A 17,770-nucleotide genomic window follows, 5' to 3' on the forward strand; every position below is an offset into this window, starting at 1 on the left:
TTGCAACAAATTATACGTGTACATAAAATTTGTTTTGTTTTTGTTTTTGTTTTTAAAATTCTTTATTGCACTGAACGTATAAAATAAAGTTACAATTTGTATGTACAAAATAATAGATACGGTAGCACACTTAGTCGACGTTATCGCTATCCAACGATCTGTTTCAGGTAACCTAAAGGTGTAGGGGATTTATTTATAACTTGACATAAGGCAATAAATTAGCATAATACAGGATGAATGAACATACACACAACTTACATTTATATTGTTAGAAATACGCACAGAAGAGAAGGAAAAAATAAGACTTAACATTTATATATATAACAGTTTTACATAAATTAATTAATGACTCCGAATATGATTATTTATGAGTTTGAACTTAGATTAGTTTCAATAATTTTTAGTTAATAATTACTGATATTAGAATATTGTTTGAATCAAAAATAAGTTGAATTTGCTTTGTAGCAATTATTTAAAAACGTCACTTAATTATTTTGTGGGTAGTTACCTAATTTAAAAGTATTGTGAATAACTGTCGGCTGGCTGACACGCGAACGATAGCGAGGGTATAAAACCAGTTGTTTAACTGCGCGCAGCTCAGTTCGGTGCCAGCAGTCGTAGCGAAAACTTTGTGAGTTACTAAAACTATTAACTTTATTCCTATGTACTTAGTTAAATTGTTATTGCTATTTACTTGTTTTTCTATACTGAATCTCTGTGCTATCACTGTGCTTTAAAAGATTATGTTATAGCTATTTACTTGTTTTTCTATGTTATTACTATGCTTTAAAAAGGATTACGCGATCATGTTTGATAGCTAAATAAAAATGGTTATTTCTCTTGTATCATTTCCTTTTTCTAATAGTCCTGTTAGAGCTTTACAAAACAGGTTCAGCAGTTGCATTAAACTATAAGTAGGCTAAATGTAGATATGTTACCTGCTAAGTAGGACAAGTATAGTTATAGCAGAGCCAATGACCAATAGGTCAGTGGTGCTGCGCTTTTTTAAAAACTAATGGCCCTTCTTCCTTTCGACATATATATATATATATATATAAAGATAAATTATATGTTTATATTATACTAAACATTTTAACTTAACAACTTTTTCTACGAAATGGTTTTTTAATAAGTTTTTGAATGCATTGAGCGTCTGAGCCTTTCATATATAAATAGGTAGACCTTTCCACAGTTTGATAGCCTCAACCACAAATGAATTGGAAAGAAAGGTCGTAGTGTGATGAGGAACGCACAAAATACGAAGAGCTTCAGACTGCGGCTCATGAGCATAAACAATTTTTTTTATTGAGTTGAGCATAAACAATTTTTTTTATGAGTGAGAGTCACAAAGAATTGGTACAGAAGAGAAAGAATTTGAGTGTTCCGGCGAAATCGAGTTGGGAACCACCTGAGCCTTGTCCGAAGTTCAGATACGTGATCATTTTTTTATGAATATAAGCGTCGAGATGAGCAGGCCGTTCAGCTGATGGTTATTAATACGCCCTGTCCATTACAATGCAGTGCCACTCAGGATTCTTGAAATACCTAAAAAGTCTGAGCGGCGGTACAACTGCGCTGGTCACCTTGAGACATAAGATGTTAAGTCTCATTTCAGTTTTTTAGTTCAGCCCAGTAATTTCACATGCTACGGCGCCCTTCGGACCGAAACCCAGTAATGCTTACACATTTTTGCTTCACGGCAGAAATAGGCGCCGTTGTGGTACCCATAATCGAGCCGGCATCTTGTGCTACGAGCCTCCCACTGTTAAACTGGTGATCACATTGCGTAACCCAAATATGAACCTAATTGCAAAATTTTGAAGGCGCTAAAGTTTGTTAAGTTGCTCGTTAGTAAGATTTAGATAGAATTGAATCTGCATAGTCAAGATTAGAGATTAGAAGAGACTGGGCCAGGCACATAAACCTTACAGGTTATGCGAGTATGTTTTTGTATTATATATATTAAGATAATATTGTTTATTAAATTAAAAAGTGTCAATAATATAAATAATTATTAATATAAAACACATAAATTTACCTCTACTTCTACAGCTCCTTGCTCCTCACCTGGCAGGGGTATATTCGCTACATTTTCAATCAGTGAACATCTCAGGCAGTTGAGTTCCTCGACCTAAAAGTATAGTTTAACCTTTTATTAATTTGTATATAGCCCTACTGATAGGTAATATATATTCAGTCAATCGGGAATGGATGATTTGTTTAAGGTTCCAAAAAATTAAATCTTTGTTTTTTATTGTTTTTAGACTGGTACAAATGTTTTTCATTTTTGCGTGGATGTATATAATATGTAGTTGTCATTTAAATCAAATTCAGTGTTATTTTAATAAGATCATAAAGGCATAAAGGCAATTTTCTTAAATATTTATTTCTTTAGAATTCTTTTTGATGTCATTTCTAATATACTAGATACTTCTACCGCTTCAGAAACAAATTGTGCTCTGAAAGAGAAGAAGCGGCGCCGGAAACTCTCACAGCTGTCTTTTTTTGCGCTCTTTTTAGTTAAATACACAATATTTTACTGTCATTGCTATTCCTATAAAATAGTCATAATCTAGTCACTTCAGATTCGGCTGTGGAGTAGTAGGATTTACGACAGAGCCATTTTTTAATAAAACACTAAAAAATATTTATAGGTGATGCCTGAACAGTGGCTGGGACTTTATTACAACAGTGTATACATTTACCCTTAAAGCTATTATGTATCTTGGTATGTCTTATTTATATTCTTAGTAGTCTGTCATATCTGAGTATGACCGCCACAATTTGTACAATAACAGTTGTGAATTCGTAATACATGGTAACTATAACACACAGTTCACACGTGAGTCAAAATATCTGATTTAAAGATATTTAAAAAAAATACTTTATTTAATAATTACAAAATTCTTATCTTACTTTAACAAATGTATTACTTAAGCTATGGTAATGTGAATGATGCTCCTTGCCAATGCTTCTGTATATATACTGTGGTGCAGTACTGCAGCGCGGGAAGAGGGTTACCGTTGTGTAGGATGTTGTTGAATACCAATACCCAATATTACTTCATTGTATTCCATTAATGAGTTCATTGTGACATTCCTTCATAATGTTCTTTTTATGAGTTCATTGTTTAATAAATTCGTTCTTTGAAGTCCAGGGTGTTGATATAACTGCTTCCTCTGTCTGACCTTTATGTCTTAGTTAAGGTCTTGTTATATTGTTATCTTTATGTTGCTTCTTAAAATGAACTCGAAGGTTCTGGGTGGCTTGACTATCCCCCTCCAAATTTGAAGTCCATGGTTTTGAATAAACCTTGGGTCTGAAGAATTTAACAAGTACAACAATAATTATGATGATGGTTATACTTGTTATCCAACTGTACTGTATAATTTCGTGTTGTGTATTTTCACTAAAAGACTGTATTTGTTTTAGCTGTTTTAATTTAGATTTTATTTCTAAAGCATCATATGTTAATTCTATTTCAGAAAATGCTTCAACTTTTTGTGTTTCAATGTTAGCAATGAAAATTTTTTCATTTGTTTCCTTTGTCTGAAAAAGTTTCATTCCAGCCACTTTTAACTCACAATTTTCTCCATATAAAATGTTCGATTCTTTTGTCCACAAGGTTTCTTGACGATTATTACACTTAACACTCACTTCAGTAGTTTTATTAAAGTACATATATATTGCTTTTGGTGATATTTGAGATATCTGTTCCAAAGGACATTTTATAGAAACCGTCTGACATTTGTCACTTTCCATTTTATATAATATTTCCATTTTACAAGTTTTCGTTTCTACTAAGCTTCCTTTACATATTAAATTATTAAAGTCCAAGCAGTCATTAATTTCATAAATTTCTTCATCGTTATATGCTAGAGTTACTTTTCGCATTATAGGATAGGAACAGAAGTTGTTATGGATAATAGGTACAATTTTTCGTGCCTTATAAACTTTTCTTTTAACTAAAGGTATATTTATTATAAAATACGCTACTTCATTTATTATCTTACTATCAACTGTTATAATTGGCTCTATATCATTAATATTATTTGAAATAACTACTTCCTTAGGTATATTAAGTAATGTTTTTTCTAAGATATGGTATTGGAGTATACTATAGTGATACATTTTATGCTCAGCAAAAGTAATGGCTGTTGTTAACCTTTCAGCCACATCTTGTAATGTTTGTGCTTGTAACAATAATGCTATAGCGACATTTTGTCGAATTTTATTATTAAATACACCAAGAATCTGACTTTTAATTTATTTTTGTATTTTTGTTATGTTTGCAATCTGTTTATTATATTCTTCTAAAGTTTCATCTGTTATAGATATTTGCTTATTATAAGCTACTCTTAAAGTTTCCAGATCTTTCTGTACATTATCTAAATCATTTTGATCTAAATTTCCAGTAATTGATTTAATAACTGATCCTAATCCATTTATAAGACCTCTCTTTACACGGCTCTTACTTTGAATATTTAAATGCTTACATATTTCCTTTACATGTTCTAAAATAATATTTATTCTTTGATATATATATTTATAATCTTCAGACTTTAATCTAGCAACAGCATATTTTGTTGAACTCTGTATACTATCTAAACTATACTTTATAGGTTTAATATCTAATTTATGAATAATTGTCCATCCTCCTTCTATTATACGAGTAGGCTTTAGTTCTACTAATATTAAGTTTTCGGTTGGTGTTAATTTTCTGAACTTGAATCCAATGACACAGATGATTCTGAAACAATTATGAGTTCTCCCACATGACATATTTTGCCATTGTTTAATTTATATTTATTATGCGGTTCTATACTGACAATTTGGTATAGACCCAAAAATCTTGGTTTAGTTTTATGTCGTTCTGCCATACTATTCTTTAAATAAGCTGTATCACCTATATTAAATGTTTTAGGATGCTTTATTTGTTTATTTATCCTATTGTTTCTAGTCTCCTTTTGTTTTTTTAATATATCATGAACATTCTTATTTAAATCTCTTACAAAATCGCGATGTTGCGCTGTGTATCTTTGTATAGCTACTCTTAAATTATCAAAACTACGCAACTTATGTTTCCTACCAAAATGTACCTCAAAAGGCGTCATATTTATGGCGGTATGCATTGTATTATTATATGAATGGGTAATAAAACTAATCTTTTGATTTTGGTCCAATTCTGAGTCTCTTTGAAGACGATATAATTCTTGTATAGTATTATGCAAACGTTCTACATCTGAATTTGATTTGTGATGTTGAGGTGAAGTCATATGATTTCTTATATTATAGGTTTTAAAAAGTTCTTGAATAATTTCACTACAAAGGATTGTTCTCCATCATGAACAATTTTATTTGGTGCTCCTATTAAAGCAAAGGTTTTACATAAGGTATCATAGACTCTACTTTTTTCAGTTGGTTTGACTATAGCGTATTTAGAAAATTTATCTATAATAGTTAAGTACCATTGTCTTTCTAAAGACATGAAATCAATGTGCCATACGTCCATAGGTTCGTAAGGTGTCTCTGTTTCCGTTGATAATGTATTATGAGGGTGTCTGTTATATTTTTCCTTTTTACAAGTTTCACAATTAACTATGTATTTTTTAATTTGCTTTCGCCTGTTTTCCCAATAATATTTATCTCGTAACTGTTTATAAACGCTTTCAATTCCGGCGTGCCTATTATCTAACAAATGATATTCTTTAATTAATTTTATTTGCTCTTCCCTATTATCTATTTCAACTAACCTTTTTGTATATCTAACAGGTTTAAACTTAGTCTGATCAAAATATTTTCTATAAACTTCCGAAATTTTATAATATAACTCATCATTTGGTATAATAAAAGCATATTTTTCTTTATTTAAATATTCTAACATATATTCTCTAATGGAATCTTCCTGATCAATAGGTGGAATATAAAAATACCACATACCTTTTTCGTACTTCACGTTCTTATAAGGAGCTAACTCGAAAACTACACGTCTTAGTCGTTTAGGTGGATAACTGTTTATGATGGGTATACCTTGATCGCTGTTTTGTTGAAAGAGTGTACTGTGCTACACAATGAGGCATTGTTCGACATCCAAGAATTGCTTCCTTTGTTTATAGGTGTCATGTTGTCACTCGTTGGAATGCTATCCAATGACATGTCCTCACCGCATTGAGCTTGTATTGAGTCACAACTTGTATGATGCAGTTGAATTCTACTCAAGGCATCAGCCACATGGTTTTCTTTATCCTTTACGTGTTCTATTTTATAATCGTAATCTTGTAGTTTTAGTTTCCATCTAGTAAGTCTTTGATTTGGCTCTTTTAATTTTGATAACCACATTAATGCTTTGTGATCAGTTCTTAATATAAATTTTCTACCGTAGATGTATGGTCTGTACTGAGTCAATGCCCATAAGATACCTAATAATTCTTTTTAATACTACAGGTATTATATTTCTGTTCAGTGTCACTCAGTGTTCTTGATGCATAAGCTATAGGATGATTTTCCTGACTTATTATTGCACCTAATGCTATATCTGAGGCATCAGTAGTGACTACGAATGTTTTATTAAAATCGGGAAATGCTAATATTGGGGCGTTAATTAATAAATGTTTGCATGTCTCAAACGATTCTATATATCTTTTATTTTTAATGTCTATGGTTGCATTCTTTTTAGCCGCTTCTGTGAGTGGTTTTACAATTTACTTAAGTTTGGTACAAATTTTCTATAATAACCAATTAATCCTAAGAAACCTCTTATTTCTTTTAATGTTTTAGGGATAGGAAATTTTTGAATACCTTCCAGTTTTGATTGGTTAGGTTTTAAACCGTCTTTATTTAAAACATGACCGAGAAATTCTATTTCTTCGGTCAAAAATATACATTTATTTTTATTTAGTTTTAGATAAGCTCTTCGTAACGCTTCAAAAACTTGTTGGCATTAATTTATGTGTTCTTGCTTAGATTTTGAATAGATAATTATATCATCTAAATATACTAAACATATATTTCGGGAAATTTCAGTTTTTAACACGTTATTCATCATGCGTTGGAAAGTTGTGGGACCGTTTTTTAAACCGAAAGGCATTCTTAAGAATTCATAATGACCGGTAGGTGTGCTGAATGCTGTTCTTTCTATGGAGTTATTATCCATTAAAATTTGATGGTATCCGGAAGTAAGGTCTAAAGTACTAAAATAATTATTACCTTGTAATTTAGAAAATAATTCTTCAATATTTGGTGAGGGAAATTTATCTGACTTGGTTCTTTCATTTAACCTACGATAATAAATAACCATACGCCATTTCTGAATACCTGATTGATCCATCTTCTTTGGAACAATATAAACTGGGGATGACCAAGGGGATTCCGAAGGTTGAATTATATTTTCATTTAATAATTTGTTAATTTGTTTATTAACTTCTTCTTGTTGTATTTGTGGTAACCTAAAGGGTCTTTTGTAAATAGATTCTTCGTCAACTAAATTAATTTTATGTTTTATAGACATAGTCGCACTATTGGTAACATCTTCTGTGAAAAGGTCTCTGTAAGTTTCACATAGAACTTTAATATTAAGGGAGTCCTCATCTGTCATGTGATATATTAAGATTTCGTTATTTGGTAACAGCAACTTTCGCTCTTTTAAATCAATTTTTGCTTCTATTTGTTCAATCATATCGGTGCCCATTAAAATGTCATATTTGTTACTAAAATTGTAAATATAAAATTTCATAGGAGTATTTCCAGGTCCAAAATATTTTGTCCAATATTTCTACTAAACCGTCATGGTGTGTTGTTCCGTGTGACGTTCTAACTGTAAATTTTTCAGGTTTATAATATTCTGAAAAATATTGAGCGGCTTCTGTACTAATAAATGATCTTTGGCTTCCCGTATCTATTAGAATTTTTAATTTAGGATCTTCTGTTTCAAAATAAGGTAAATACGACTTGATTGAACTCTATGATTCTTTTTCTTGCTTGGGTAGCTCTTGAAAATTTGTTTGGGTTTCATTTTCAATTTCGTTTTCTTCACAATATTGACTATATTCATGTGGGTATTGAAAATATTGTTCGTCGTTTAATTCTGTTTCATCCTCATGGTGAAACACTTCTTCATCTATCATTCCTCTGCCTAAATTAATCTGTCCAGGTCTTAATTGAGGGGCTGTTCTCATAGAGACATCCTCTGTTTCATTTACTAATTTTTGAATAGGTTTTTGAATTTGAAATTATTTAAAATATTGAGATTGTGATCGAAAAACATTATTCTAATTTGGATATTGTTGTCGATAATATTGTTGCGTGTTTGGTCTGATTGTTTGTAACCTTTGATTTATTGATCTTTGTGTTGGCGGATAGGTATGTTTGTGATTTTGTTGGTTTTGTGGATACATTGGCTTAACAATTTGTGGATATGAATTATTATTAATAATACGCGGAGGTGGAAGTATATTTGAAAATTTTTGTTTAATATTATCAAACCTCCCTTCAGCTTCTAGTTGTAATATTTTCGTCGCCGTTTCGTTAAAACTACAATTGGAAACATAAATTTGGTCGTGATATGGTAGGCTATTGCGTAATGTTTTTGTGCCGTATTCATGTATGGATTAATCACTTCTTCTACTAGAGTTTGCTCGTTATATTTGTCCATCAATTTACTTTTTATAAAAAAGAGTTTTTGCTTTATTTCGAATATAAGGTCTTTATATGATCCTTTTCTCTTAACATTAGCTAGTTCTATTAATAAGGTATTAAATTCGCGGTTGTCTCCGCATTCTTGTTTAAGTGCTAGTTCAACATTTGAAAATTTAAAACCATGATCTATCATGCTTATACTTATAGCAGCTTTGCCTTCTAATTTGCTTAATAATAACATTACATATTCAGGTTTATCACCTCCTGCGATAATTAACCATTGCTTTGCGCAATTTATATAGTTATATAAAGTAAAAGCGTCTCCATTATACGATGGGATGAAACCAATAAGACTTTTTGGGTCCATAGTTGCGTTATTTGTCTTTGCTGTGAAGACTTGTTGGCCACTAGGGACTCTACGATCGTTTGACAAATTATGAGTCGAACTTAAAGTGCCCTCGCTATTAGAAGGAGGGTGATTCACATCACCTTCTTACTTAGATTTAAATACAATAGTTGGGGATTTCAGGATAAATGGAATTTTGATTAAGGATAATGCTACTCGGTACTCACAATATGTTGATGACGACCGATGTTTTCAGCATTCTTCTTTTGACTTATTTATTTCTGTAGTTCCCAGCTCTCTGTCTTAAAAGACTCCGCGAAAATTTACTGAATGACGAACGGAATAACTTATGATTGCGTTATTGTGTCGGTAAACTTTAACGTTGCTGGGCCCCACGTTGGGCGCCAGTCAAAATATCTGATTTTATTTAATAATTACAAAATTCTTATCTTACTTTAACAAATGTATTACTTAAGCTATGGTAATGTAAATGATGCTCCTTGCCAATGCTTCTGTATATATACTGTGGTGCGGTACTGCAGCGCGGGAAGAGGGTTACCGTTGTGTAGGATGTTGTTGAATACCAATCCCCAATATTACTTCAATGTGTTCCATTAATGAGTTCATTGTGACATTCCTTCATAATGTTATTTTTATGAGTTCATTGTTTAATAAATTCGTTCTTTGAAGTCCAGGGTGTTGATATAACTGCTTCCTCTGTCTGACCTTTATGTCTATAAGGTCTTGTTATATTGTTATCTTTATGTTGCTTCTTAAAATGAACTCGAAGGTTCTGGGTGGCTTGACTCGTGTGAACTTTATTAAGCCTAGTGGACATGCTTTGAGACATTCCCTACATTTGTTGTACTTTTTAATGAAAATAAATATATTTTTTTAGTGTCAAACTAAGTCTAAAACTGAATAAAACAAAATGTTATCATGTGGGAATTCTTTTATCGGTTCCGTAGCCAAATGGTAAAAAACGGAACCCTTATAAATTCGTCATCTATCTGTCCGTCCGTATGTCACACACAGTCACCTTTTTCCGAAACTATAAGAACTATACTGTTGAAACTTGCTGAGTAGATATAAACTGTGAACCAAGTTAAGGTTTTCACACAAAAATTTTTAGGGTTTTCCATACTTAGAAATGAAACTAAAAAATTGTTTACGTGTGACGTACCTATGAGTAGTTCTTAAAAAATGATATTTCTAATATACTTTTTTTCTAAACTGAATAGTTTGCGCGAGAGACACTTCCAAAGTGGTAAAATGTGTGCCCCACCTCCTGTAACTTCTAAAATAAGAGAATTATCAAACTTAAAAAAAATATATGATATACAAAATACGCAAACTTGCACTGAAAATTAATTTGAACGAATTCTCCTGAGAAGGTTTTTTTAATACGTCATAAATCATTACAACGAACTACATGAACTTTAATGCTGTGTTACTTCTATGTAACCCTTCGCGCGAGACACACTCGTACTTAGCTGCTTTTTTATAATAAAGGTATATAAATATGTAATATGAAAAGTAATAGGTAATAAATGTAAAAATATTTAGGTAAAGGTAAATTGTTCTAATTACGTACAAACTTATTAAAACATGCTTACATTACAATATTTTGTAGTTATGATCTTACTATTGATAGATTATATTTTGTTCCATAAAATTAATGCATTTTACAATAAAGTGGTAAGTAGAAAACAGAAGTACGTTGATGCAGAAAAAACAGCCGACATAATTTTTTTATGAAAAACTAGTTGTCTTTTTTTTCTTCGGAAACCTATGGAGTGGGGTTTGTTTCCAAATATATTAAATCACTACATTACGGTTTTATTAAAAAAACCGAATGACTAAGTAGTAATATCCTCATAATATGAAACTAACACATCTCTCCTACGAAGTGCAATATGTGTTCATAGCTTACATACTGAAAAAGTTACAAAAGGCTTACGGTGAATCGACTTTATAAAAAAACGTGCTTATTAGTGGAACAGAGCGTTTGAAAGCGGCTGAGATGTGTTAGTATGATGACATATTATGTATATACAGGATGTCCCAAAGTTATGGGACATGAAGGGAAAATACCTTAAAAATCGATGATAGGCTATTTTACTGAAAGTAGACTTTATGTTATTTTTAAAAATTAGTACTTCTGCATTCAACGATTTTCTAAAAATTACTTGCCTTGTCTGGGAATCGAACCGACTGAAAAGTAATAAAAACACCCCTAGTTTTATAATGCCAATCGAAAAAATGGCCAAAAACTAATAACTCTTCTTAAGTAACATAGTATTTTAAAAGAAAGGAACAACGTAAAATGAATGTTTTCCTACTTGGATTGGTATGAATGGATCGATTAGATGGCCGGCCAGATCCCCGGACCTTACACCATTAGATTTCTTCTTTTGGGGATACGTAAAAAATAGCTATACAAAAAACGATACGAGAACGTGGGCGAGTTAAAAACAGAATTATGCCATATCATAGCGATTCAAGCGTATTCACCATAAAATGATAAGAAAATCAACATGTTAGCGGACTCATTAAAAGATTGGTGATTTGCATAAGGCAAGAGTGATCACATTTTGAGCATTTAATTAATTAATTTACAAAAAAATACCTACTTATTTGATTACTTTCTTTTAAAATACTATGTTACTTAAGAAGAGTTATTAGTTTTTGGCCATTCTTTCGATTGGCATCATAAGAGTAGGGGTGTTTTTATTACATTTAAGTCGGTTCGATTCCCAGACGAGGCAAATAATATTTAGAAAATCTTTGAATGCAGAATTAGTAACTTTTAAAAATAACATAAAGTCTTCTTTCAGTAAAATAGCCTATCTTCGACATTAAAGGTACTTTCCCTTCATGTCCCATAACTTTGGGACACCCTATATATATCCATTAGGTACGTCAACGTCTTCAACTGAATATAAGATCGCAAATTGGAGGAAAATATCACTGAAAATCCCCATTAAAGTTTGGAACTTGAGTATTAAATATGTTGTTGTTCGGCTAACAGCTAACTCTTTCTTCAATTTCCAATGCCTTAACGAGTCAACTCCAACCCAATATTCATGCAACGTATTCTTACTGGTGATGAGACGTGGGTTTACGAGTTTGACACGCAAATTAGTCAACAAGATTCGGAGTAGTGCCTTCCAACTGAACCGAGATCAAAAAGCCACGCAAAAATAGTCAGTCATGTTGACTGCACTCAGCATTCTTTGGGGAACAATAAAAATTCAAACGGTAAATAAAGTATTTTATTTCAACGTAATGCGCAGTTTAAGAGAAAATAAAGCAAATTCGACGAGAAGGGCCTGATTTGTTCAATAAACTCTTGGATTTTGCACCACGATGTGCCAAAAGGCCATTGTGAACGAATTTTTGATCAAAAACTCATCAAATGCAATCAACTTCTTTCCTTTTCGTAAACTCAAATTACCACTGGCATGATATAATGGATAATTCGCGATGAGAACTAAACTTAATCCCGGAAAAAGCGTTTTAAAAATATTTGAATGATTGAATTAATTGTTCACCTAATTGTAGGTATGGTTTCTGAAGTAACTTAATTTAAATACATTTGAAACTAACATTATGTGTATTATTGATCTTTTCCCGGTACTTAGAGTAGTATTTATAATACACTATATTGTTTTGGTTTCATACTTCTCCGTTTTTGAAGTGGGTTTTTTAACTTTTTTTTTTTTACTTTTTAATGTCATTGTTATTGAAAAGTCCTAAAAAAGCCATACACAAAAAAACTACTACCACTACTTCTACTACTTAGTTACTGGAAACCCAACGCCTGGCAGCGATTTCGGTCAACGGATCAGCCTAGCTATCCAGTGCAGAAATGCTGCCAGCATTCTTGGTACGCTTCCAAGTAATGATAGTTTTTATTTGATGTTGTCAAAGTATTGAAATATAGTTATAAGATTTGTTTTATTTGAATAAATTATAATATACATATTTATATTGTTTATGTGAATATTTTTCATTATTTAAATACCTAAGTAAAATATTTATTAATGTTTAGCATAAGTACAGTAATATAATATATATTATGATAACCTTCATTGTAAGTCATCTTAATATATGTTGATGTTTGTTATTTTGACATTTTACATAGCACACCTGGGAAGAGACTGATCCCCATGTCACGGGCTGTCCTAGTTTGGAGGTTTAGGGCAGTTTTAAGCAAAATTGTATTTTTTTGCAACAAATAAAGATGTATTATTATTATTAAGTATACTTACATATAATCTGAACATAAAATTTATTTTCCATGCACAGTTATGTAAATAATGCATTAATTTATTTAAAGTGTTTAAGGACGTAACATAGTTAAGAGGGGACCCGGGTCAAGCGTAATTTGAAAAATAGGTATTTGACGAAACTATTGACGTCGCGCCGCGCCCGAAACACAACGATCTATGTGTATGTGAATCCCGTGTTTTGTGTGAGTAATGCAATATGATGGGGTGCGCACACCCCACGATTCTCGTTTAATTTATCAACTTTGTACTCCGCACTCGCTCATAATTAGTTTTTGACCCCGTCTATTGATACACAGATTTGTAACGTTGCTATAGGTACTTTGACTCTGCTCACCCTCGGCTTGTGAATCGGAATTTGAGTAAATATTTTCACTACCTACTGAAAAATCGATGTGTCAATATATATTTTAATTCTTTAATACATTCTAAAATATTCATTTAAATTAATTGCTGTAATAGGCCATGTTGATCTATATAAAATGCACAATGTAGACTTAATTTTAATGCTGTATTGCTTAAATTCGCTTCGTAAATAAGCCATGTATAAGGATAGTGGTTATTGTGACTTATCCCTAAGTGATAGATATATACCTACCATAGCGCACTTTGTCGTCGAACAACAATGTTGTACAATACTCTAGCACAATTTGATCTATCTCCTACGGGTCAGCCAGCGTTTGCAATGTACGCGCAATAAATGTGTTTATTAACGACATCACATTAGAAAACTCTAAAATGATCAGTGTTTCTCTCATCATTATTATAATCTTATCCGGAAATTGTCCACTACTGGACAAATTTCCTCCCCCAAAGATCACCGACATCCAACCTGTTCCGGACCATCTTGTGGGGGGCCTACAAACACTTCTATCTATTAAAAACCGCATCAATATCCGTTACGTAGTTTTAAAGATCCTATGCATTCATAGGGACAGACACCGGGAAGGACTTTTTCGTGATGATGACACATTTTACATTCAATCACGAATGAAAAATAAATATAATTATTGAAAAAGTGTAAAATGTAAAGAATGTAATTAGATCGGCTAGAATTTGAGCCTGATAAGTGATATGTCTCCTCTGTATAAGTTAAATTTATAGTTAAAAAGCTGAAGAGCTTCAACACTCTACAATTGATCAGAGTGAAGATGAATTGTAGGCTTTAGAGAGGCCGAAGCGTAATACTGCGAAAAATTTTGGAAAAGTCTGTAAGCTACGAAAAATACCTCAATTATTGCGGAATTATTAAAGTCATTGTTATACTCCCAAATCTGTACTACTGTACTATGTACGGTACTACTGTATGTTCGAAGTAAACTGGACTGGACAATGTCAAAAGCGGATTGTGGAAGTAAAATGCAATATGAAATTGAAGAAATTAATACGAAATATGGAATAGAAATTGAAATTCAGTAATTTCATTTTTTTACACTGCACAAAAAACATGTTAAAATTGAAAAGAAAACACAATTATTCTTTATCGTGTTTCATCCTCATCATCATCAGCTGGATGACATAAGAAAGGCCTAATTTTTGAAAAGGCCTGTTTTATCAACTTGGTTTAAAACTAAACAAAGCAACTAGTTTTAACAACAAAATTTACACAGTCAAAATTATAATATTATAGGTATTATTTTATGGAGCTCTAAGGAACTAACTTTATGAAACAATTGAAAAAGATGACGGATCTATGCGAACGTGGAAAAAAATCTAGAAATAATTTCTACGAATGCCTGCTACCCGAATTGGGTTTATCTGGGCGATGCACTTTATATTATGTGCTTAACTCATAAGTTATGCTCCGAACTGACTAGCCAACGCCCCTCACCTCCAGCCTTCCCCCGAAAAGTGCGAAACGGACAAATGCAGCTCAGACCGATTTTACCTACAAAATTTTTACTAAATAGAGGTTTCGTATTCTCCTGTTTTCCTCTAGAATATGGAACCTACCAAAAAAATTTTGATTCAATATTTTTTGGAAGAATGTGTCTATGTCGGTACGTTTTCCTTTTTTCTTTAATATCTTTCAAAATTGTTACGTGTTCGTCTGAACAGGGCGGTATAAAAATGGCATTTCTAATATGTTTGAATAGTCATATTTTCTTATGTCGTTAGTTGATCGAAAAAAGCAAAACGTACAGACATAGATTTAGCATATCTCAATCATATCATATATAAAATCTCCTCTCTAGAAGCATTATCCAGGGAGAAAAAAGGGGAATACGTTTGTATAGAATAACGCTGCTAGCGTCCTCTCTTAAGTTGAAAAAAGGCCAACATCGATATAGCTCCCTGAAAATGCAACGTCTAAAAGTTCAATTTTTAAAATCAAGAGTTTATCTATTACAAACCATCGTACAAAAATCTTAAGGAACTAAAAAAAATTATGTATCGTAAAAGGCGACTAAAGGCTATTCAAGAGTATGTATCTGTAAGCTGTCGAAAGAAGCTATGAGACCATGTATAATCATTCATAATTTGTTTAATATTATTTTACACACACAACACAAAATTGAAAAACCTAAAAAAATATAACATTTTAGAATAAATGAGTATTTTCAATGATTCTTTTTTAGTGTTTATGGTTTAATAATAAATTTCATATGATCTATCTAAAACAAATCTAAAATATACATTCTTTCATAGTAACTTGACCTTGATCGACCTTGAAGTGCGAGATCTCTTGTGTATGTTATAAACTGAAGCTATACTATATTTGGACAAAATAACTACTGACATATATTTGACGACAGTTTTCCAAGTAAGTTAAACATTTTTCAACATATTCCAAAGTAAATTAATAGTAAATAACACACAAAGGAAACGGCGCATCAAAGTCCATACTAAATTTGAATGGACACTATTTCACGTCGAATTTATATCAACACAATCACAACATTATACTATTATAATTATTCTAATGTCTTGTAATTACAGTTTAAGTGTATAGTAAAAATAACAACTTAACAAAATATATAGAGTGAAACTTCGAAAATAAACAAAAATTCTGCGCACTTCAATTTCACGTTGGTGGCCGATAAAGACTGAAGTCCACGCTTTTCCGTTTACTTTTGTATGCCACCACCCCATTGTCTTTGTTCTTATTTCTATAGAATTTAACAAACTTTTGTTCTATTATAATTTCAAAGGAAAAAAGCAATTTCTAATAACAAAATAAGAACAGAAATCGAATGAGGCCGTGTGGATTTCGTCGTTGATCGTGGATGTACCGGCAGTGTCATGTTACGACATGGACCTGTGGACCGCTAAGAGTTAATGCCCGTATTTAGGACACCACGGGTACAAAGTTGTGTGTTTGTTCTATAAGGAGGCTATATTTGATGTCTCAGTATTTTTGAGGGCTTTCTACTGTCTGACTGTGCGCACATTTTAAGGACCTCGTCCTTATCTACTCGTATGTCTACCGGTCCTATGGTGGTAATTGACGAAATGATTCCACTGAACCCCTACAAAAATCTTCAATCCTCCTGAAATTGTAGTCTAGGATTACTTTAAGAGGCATAGTGCCCAGTGGTTTGACTACCGACTACGCAGAATGATTTGCGGATTTTGCACTGGCGTTAGGTCTATCCTAATTGCTTAATTTGACTTCGTCGCTTCCAAGTATGCAATGCCATATATAGTTCTTATTTGATTTTCACCTGATTACACATAAAGGTATTACCAGGTTTCCGACAAATTCCGTCTTGGGACGCAATAATTGCCTGGTTTGTATTTTAGTCCCTATCCGATGCTACGTCACAAAGAACGACCCCGCCGCTTTTGGTACTACAAGTCAGCTGGTTGGGATAGGATGCGTTACTTTTTTGATTCTACCCTAGGAGCAGGGCAAATGACCCCTGCGAAATCTAAACATGTAGTCAATACTGATTCGGATGGAGTAAGTACAACCCTGCATTTAATTCTGTAATATGGGAAACTTTACCAACGCTTTATCTTAAATATAACCTAGTTTTTTTATGTTATTTGACAAACTTTTCAACACATTCATACTATTTATTATATGTAAGCATCCATCCGTACTCTGTGCAATTACTCATTACCCACTCCTTATTAGGTTGATATTGGTGATGAGAGTAAATAGGTGAGGAAGGGACTTAAGATGTAGTTTGTACCAGTTCCTATTATTTTATTGTTTGTGTCGGATGTACCACATACCACATTATTATGCGCTTTGAATTCTTTAATTTTTATCGGATATGGTAAGATTTCTTCACTCGCTCCTTTCTTACACGTTTTTGTCGGATATATCGGTATTGTTAACGCCTATGAAAGATACGTGTACTTACTTAGATACTCTGTGGTAATCATAAGGATTGTATTGTGATATGTTGTTACTCTCTGTTACACATATTCGTACCTACGAGTCGAGATTAAACTATTAAACTAGTCAATTAAAATACACACATTAAAAAAGTCTAAGCAACATGTAATAATTTAAATTTTAGGATGGATTTTTCAAATTATAACGTTG

The 17,770-nt window shown here is 32.1% G+C and overlaps 1 long non-coding RNA gene across 1 annotated transcript in view; it reads right to left on the bottom strand.

The window, feature by feature from the left end:
- Positions 1-2,037: 2,037 nt before the first annotated feature.
- Positions 2,038-17,770, bottom strand: part of LOC126978674 (uncharacterized) — a 29,085-nt gene continuing 13,352 nt past the window's right edge. The window contains exon 3 of the long non-coding RNA XR_007732662.1: positions 2,038-2,131. This is a non-coding gene — a long non-coding RNA (uncharacterized LOC126978674). The remainder of the gene's footprint in view (positions 2,132-17,770) is intronic.

Source organism: Leptidea sinapis, chromosome Z (genome assembly GCF_905404315.1).
Source record: "Leptidea sinapis chromosome Z, ilLepSina1.1, whole genome shotgun sequence".
Taxonomy (NCBI): domain Eukaryota; kingdom Metazoa; phylum Arthropoda; class Insecta; order Lepidoptera; family Pieridae; genus Leptidea; species Leptidea sinapis.